The following is a 7,502-nucleotide window of genomic DNA, read 5'->3' on the forward strand; positions in this document are numbered from 1 at the left end:
ACCCTTAAATCATGTACCAGAATAGAGGATCATATCATTAAAAATGATTATGAATAATTACATACACTCAAACCCTGATGGGGCTTTGTACAGTTTCACTAGTAGATGTAGGTTCATCTTATTAGAGTATTGATTCATGGGGGATTTCCCGTCCCTTGGATTTGAATTCCACAATTTTCTTTATTACTCCCCAATTTTTAGAAATTTACAGGGATGATGTGACATAAGCTGTTGTTCAGCTTTATTAGATGTTAGATGTAGTAGTTCAATCATGATGGCATTCTCTGTTAAGTGTGAGAAAGAGGCACTGTTTATTCCAAATGTTGCTAGGTTTTTCAATGTTTCCTCCTCTTTATTTGGGTTTACTAACAATATGAAAATAAAATGAAACTGTTTAAATTATCATATAACATCAATGCTATGTTGATATTTAAATATAACAATTGAAAAGAAAATGATGATGTTAATTATTTCAATATCTATGTATATTCTTATATAAAGGACTCTTATCTAATCAGTTAATCTTTTATTGAAAGGGAACTGTAAAACTAACATTTGATAAATGCTACAAGGAAATGAAATCCTTTTTTTTTGGTTAATTTCTATGTCACAAGGGAAGAAGAGTTAAATTGGTGTACTGTGATTTCCTAGTCTTTCTAATAAATTGTCTCTCCTAATCATTATCAAGGATTAATGAGCTAGATTATTTATCAAAAAATTGAAGGAAAGATTGCACATCAGTGTTTAAGAATATGTCATTTAATTCTCTACAATTAGCTTAATGGAACAATTGATCTTGCTTTATGTTTTAAAGCATTCATAAAATAAATGTATGTTTTTTCTACATAAATATTTAAGGATTATATTCAAATTAAACACTTGAGACAGTTAGGAATCCTATAAATTCATCGTACAATTTTGAGACTTTCATGTTGTTGTGTATACATTATTAAGAAAGGTAAAAAGGATGCTCCTAATCTAAATTTTGCAGTTAAGGGTAAAATTGAATATTGTCCAACACATGAATTTCTTGACCAATTATTTTTGTCATCATTAATACCGATGGTCTTAATTAGGTCTCAATTCCTAACCATTTAGTTAATTACCTAGCATTCTAGTTTGACCAATAATTAAACAATCTTACTAATGTTTCATTCAATCTCTCAATCTGGTTGATCTAGAAGTGGAATTTCCTTTTTTTAACTAATTTTGAATTAATCGCCTCAATATGCTTATTAGTACACAACAAATTATAAAATGAATGATGAACATGACATAAATAAGTCCATTTTTATCAAATAATAAAGATTACATACTAACCTTTTGTGTTTGTTTTTAGTTTTCTCTAGTGTTATAATTTATGAGTTAGATACAATAAACCTATTATTATCTTTATCTCAAGAGACATACCATTTTGAATCCTCACCCTTTGATGTAATTTTTATTTCCTTCTGATATTTTATAGAGTAATTAAAAGAAATCTCATTAAATGAGTTTGGCTGAACTTATTTCTAATATTAATTTTGATCTCTCAAACTAAACTACGTGGAAGGATTATATGATCCTTGCAAATTTATATTTCAAACTATATCATTATTATTAGGAAGAAATCTTTAATCCATCAATTTGATAGGAGTGACTAGTTTTGTGGATGAAGTCATAACAGTCAAGATCATTGGACCTTTTTGCGACCTTGAGTTTTATTAGTAATGAAAACTTGTTGGAAGTTCAAACATGTTAAGGAATAAATCATAATAATATATACATACTGATAATGAATATATGTAAAGTCAAAGAGAAAATCATGTAAATCATGATAATTATGTTCCTTGGGGCTACTAGGTGTGTTCTTCCTATGTAGTGAATGACAGATTGAGCCCTCCACATGTTAGAACTATTATGCCTATCATTTGAAAATTTGTCCAGGACTTCTTATGTTTCACAATTTTATACTATTAGAACTAATTTGGGTAGGGGAGGGAGGTTTAAGAAGTGCAATGGAATGTTTGGTAGAGTGTGTCATGCTGCAGGATTTTGCAACCTTTGAGACTTTTCATCTAAACTAAAACAAAAGGAATCCATTAAATTTGATAGGAGTGAAAGGTTTTATGGATGAAGTTATCGGCGACAGTCAAGTTCATTTGACCATTTTGGGACTTTGAGCTTTATTATTTATGAAACTAGTTCAAACACATTAAGGAATAAATAATAATTCTTAATAGGTATATTAAGCAATACTGATAATGAATAATGTATGAAAAATCAAACAGCAAGCCATGTAAATTGTGAAAATTGTGTTCCTTAGGGCTGCTCGGTGTTCTTCCTATGTAGTGAATAGCAGATTAGGCCCTCCATATGTTAGAATTATTATACTTATCATCTAAAAATTTGTTCAAGGACATCTTATATTTCATAGGTTAATACTATTAGGATGGTTCCTTGTGCTAATTTGTGTAGGGGAGGGAGGCTTACGAAGAGCAATGGAATATTTGGTGGAGTGTCCAAGCTATGAGATTCAGCAACCTAAGAGACCTTTCAACTAAACTAAAATGGCAGAGGATGATACATGGATATGCAATAGGAAAGATACATGGATGTGCATACATTGATGTTAAGTAAATTCAAGCTACAAGTGTGCTTGTGTCCATAATTTCTATCAAATTTGGATCACTAATTTCCACATTTTCAACATATAGCACATTCAAAATAATGATTGAATATTAGACCATAAATAGTCATTGTTAGAAATAGGGAATACTTGGGGGTGAATTAGTACTCCACTAAATTTTTCCTAACTATAGATATCGTTAACAATCTCTATACATGCATATCACACAAACCCTTGATCCATCAATTGAATGCTACTAGAGCACATTGTTTGTGTATTATAAACTTGCATATATTAAACATGTGTAAAATAAAAACCATATGTAAAACCTCCTAAAAAGAAAGTGTTAAGTTATTGTGGCACTTTTTAGATGTGTTAACACATGCAAATTGTTTTGAAAAGCACATCATTATCAACTTTAGTTATAAAAGACTCAAAAGTGTCGATTTTGAATGCATATACATGTGTGTTTCTCATTTAAAACCCTGTCTTAGTAACTAAGAAGACTAAGTGTCAATTTTACATACAAAAAAAAATGTAAAGTGCTTCAAAAAGCATGCCTTTATGACTTTATACCATGCATTTTGAACTCTAAAGGTAAAGTGGTGATTTTTGGAGCAAATTTGTGTGTATTGCTTCAACAAAAATGCATCATTATTCCTTTCATAGCATTTTTTGGATGCAAATAGCTTGGGCGATGATATTGATTGCATTTGCATGGTTTCAATACTAGCATTTTTGGTGAATACAAACTGTCTAAGGCATTTTAGGGCCAAAAATACAAGCAATTTCACACAAATTGTGATGTGACCATTGCATGATTTCCAAACAAGCTCATAGGCATTGTACTATTTACACATAAAAGATATCCAAACCAAAGCATCGAATTATACAATAAACACAACATACAATTGTATATAATTTTTGAGAACTTTAGAAGAAAACTTCACCCTACTTTAAATTTTTAGAACAATAACTTCAAGCTATAGACATGGAGCTGGAAAGTACCATTTGGATGTTGCAAGCGGCTGGACAAGATGCATATAGAACAAAATAGAAAATGTATGAGAAAGAAAAGTCCTACCAACCTCTTTATTTAAAGAATTTGAGATAGCAGGAGAAATTAATGATGATTATAGTATTTTGAATAGAATGTTATGCAGCTAGCTTAAAAGTGATATTTCATTGCCAGTAAATTAAAAAGAAAGTGAGCCTAATGGTATCAAAAGTGAAAGAAATTAGAAAGAAAAGGAGGAAGGCTCTTTTGACATTGATCTAGCAGATGTAGAAATTGGGAAAGTTTGTACTTAGTTTCCTCCTGAGTCGAGTGGATATCTTCATATTGGACATGCAAAAGCTCATTTTTTAAACCAATACTTTGCTCAAAGGTATAAAGGGCGCTTGATTATATGCTTTGATGACACAAACCTTGCTAAAGAAAGCAATGAGTTTGTAGAGAACATATTGAATGACCTTGATACACTAGACATTAAAGGAGAAGGACCTACATACACTTTAGATTATTTTTCGCAGTTAGTAGAAATGGCTGAGAAATTGATATCTGAGGGGAAGGCATATGTGGATGACACACCTCGAGAGTAGATGCAGAAAGAGAGAATGGATGGAATTGAGTGCATCAATAGGAATAACTCTATGGAGAAAAATATGTGTCTGTGGAAAGAAATGATTGCTGCTACTGAGAGGGGGATGCAATGTTTTCTAAGAGGTAAGCTAGATATGCAAGATGTTAACAAAACATTGTGAGATCCTATTTATTATAGATGCAATCCTATCTGCCATCACCATGTTCAATCTAAATACAAGATATATCCAACATATGATTTTGCATGCCCATATGTGGATAGTATTAAACATGTGACACATGCTCTCCGGTCAAGTGAGTACCATGATTGTGACAATATTATAGGGTCTTAGAAGACATGGGTTTATGAAAAGTGCATGTGTGTGATTTTAGCCATTTGAATTTTTTTTATACTCTCCTGAGAAAGTGAAAACTATAGTGGTTTGTAGATAATGAAAAAGTGGAGGGTTGGGATGATCCTTGCTTCTCAACAGTGCAAGGAACATTGTGAAGGGGATTGACCGTAGAGGCCTTAAAGAAATTTATTCTGTCACAAGTTTAAATGTTGGACTTTTTCTTTGGAACACCTTTTTTTTCACTTAATTTTCTATAGTTTCCATACAGATTCTTATAACCTATACCAATTAAAATTATAAATCTAAGTTTTCTTTGGCACTTTTATTTCAAGGAGCATCAAAAAATCTAAAAATCTAAATCTAATGGAGTGGGACAGACTTTGGACAATTAATAAAAAAATCATTGACCCTGTCTGTCCTAGACACACTACTCTTTTTGAAAATTGTGTTCTTCTATGCTTAACAAATGGGCCTGAAGAACCTTTTGTCAAAATTCTGGCTAGGCATAAAAAGTATGAAGGTGCTGGCAAGAAAGCAACTACTTACACAAAACACATTTGGTTGGAGAGTGTTGATGTTGCTCTTGTCTCAGAAGGTGAAGAGGTAACACTGATGGATTCAGGCAATGCCATAATAAAAAATATTGAGAAGGACTCAAAGGGTATTATTGTACGGCTTCATGGCATGCTCCATCTTGAAGGATCAGTCAAAACAACAAAGCTAAAGCTGACTTGGCTACTAGAGATTTTAGAGCTTGTCAACTTGTCAACTTGTCACTTGTTGAAGTTGAGCATTTGATTAATAAAAAGAAGGTATATTTTTCATTGACTCAAAACCTTTATGGTCAATAATGGATGAATTTACGTATGTTTTTGTACATTGTGTTGGTATTTTATATTGATGTCCAAATATGACTCTCATTGCAAGCTGTTGATATAGCTTTTTGCAGTCTATTCGAACAAAGATGTCCAATTTGGCTCTGTGTCACATACACACTGGTAGGGGAGATCTCATAACTATCAATGTTCTAAATTATTTTGTATGGGAAGGTATCCGCAGAACATATACTGGTGAACATTTGAGAATTTATATTTCAAGCAATTGTACAAGAGTGTATTCTAATAATATATGAAAGTCCTAAAATTCAAAATTAAAATGCCTATTTTGTGTGACTTCAGGACATATTCCCACCCTTTCATTCTCTATGAAATAGTCTATAGATTGTTGTTCCGTGGAGAATGAAGAAGTAACCTGGTTCAATTTAATAGCATATTTAATGTGGTTAGAGTTATGTTACCTTGTAAATAGAGCTGAATCCCCCTTCTCCAAGCTTGTTATCATCATGAAAATTTCTAGTTGTAGCCTTTATATTTTCCAAGTTGAGAAAAATTCCATGCTCCTTCCCAATAGCAAAGTACACCTCTGTATCAGGATTCTCTGTTGATTGATGCATGGGAAAAATATTACACTTTTTATATAGAGAAGATTTTATTTTAAAGGAAAAAAAATGGAATTTTTTCCCCCTTATTTCTTTTTTGAGTGAGTAGCTCTTATATAATCAACTAGCCAAAATTTTTGTTGACATTTGAAAGGACGATTTATCAAAAAAAATCACCTCAAAAGTACCTTTCCTTAATGCCGCAAACTTGAATCTTCTTCTGAATCCAAATAGGCATAGCAATAACATCAAGAAGAAGCCCCCAAGAATACCCAAAACTATACCCACTTTGTTTGAAGACTTGCCTGCATAGGAGATCAATTCAAGTGTTCAATCATAAAAAATACACCCTAAACAAAACCCTATTCTGGTCAATTAAAAACATCAAGACATAATTAAAACATTGATGGTTGGAATCAATACTTCATGATAAGTTCTCATTCTCATTAAATCTGAGGATGAATCATGAGTATGATTCGAAACTTCTATTTAATCTTAAAATATGATGCGAAACTTTGATGCTAAAAATGCACAAACAAAATGATTCAGAAATATATATACGTTACATTTCATAGATTGTAAGATGGGAAGGTATCTGCAAAACATATTTTTGATCACTATTCTGCCATAGATCTTTTATTAAGTCATGACCAAACTCTGAATAAGTCTCTCTATTTGAAGTGGCATCTTGATGTCTAGATGGGTTCCGCTCAAGTTGTCGAAGACATTTAAACATGGTTATGATCGAAGAAAAAATATTAAAAGAAAAGGCCTAGTTAGATACTCATAGTAGCATTATCAATATTGTTCAAGTCAGATCAATCCTCTAATCTCTAATGTGCCAAACTTTCCAACTATTGCCTTGAGATTAAGCATTTGACAGACCAAATATGAAGCTCATGTTCGGCATAATGATGCAGAGTGTACATAACAATGAAATAGGGTGTGGCCTTTTACATTTTCAAAATAATATGAAGCCATGTTGGTCAAAATTTCAACCAACTCTTAGTGTTGGTCGAAATTTTGACCAACACAGGCATGGATTTTTAAAAAAACACATTTTTTCTTGCCTATTTCGACCAATTTGACCCCATTTTAATAGATGGTCAAAAATTTTGGTCTAAAAATGGGGTCAAATGTACTAGTGACCTTATCATTGCACATGATAGTAAAATATATTCCACAAGCCTAAATGTTTCATTTTGCGGTGTGAGTAATAATGACTTGTTTTCCATTCACCAAAAATTGCCTCTCTTGAAAATGCCATTTAGTGAAAATACAATGTAGTTCCAATGTATGTCTCTATAAAATGTCATTAGAAAGTGTCATTGAATGTTATTTGTCATATTTGTTTTTCCAAATTACAACCCCCTTTTGAAGAAATGTTTTCCTCCAGGCTTCCATATCATCAAAAAAGTTGAAGGAATGGACTAATGTGATGCTGCAAGATAAATTAATAGCAAGGGGACAAGGACATTTTCTCAATCCACCTTATTATTGCACATGAAAGTAATATAT

The 7,502-nt window shown here is 31.9% G+C and overlaps 1 pseudogene; it reads left to right on the plus strand.

Moving 5' to 3' along the window:
- Nucleotides 1–3,599: 3,599 nt before the first annotated feature.
- Nucleotides 3,600–5,344, plus strand: LOC149547885 (glutamate--tRNA ligase, cytoplasmic pseudogene; annotated as a pseudogene).
- The last annotated feature ends 2,158 nt before the right edge of the window (nucleotides 5,345–7,502 follow it).

This window comes from Cupressus sempervirens, chromosome 7 (genome assembly GCF_028749045.1).
Source record: "Cupressus sempervirens isolate cs-2001-9-10 chromosome 7, ASM2874904v1, whole genome shotgun sequence".
NCBI lineage: Eukaryota > Viridiplantae > Streptophyta > Pinopsida > Cupressales > Cupressaceae > Cupressus > Cupressus sempervirens.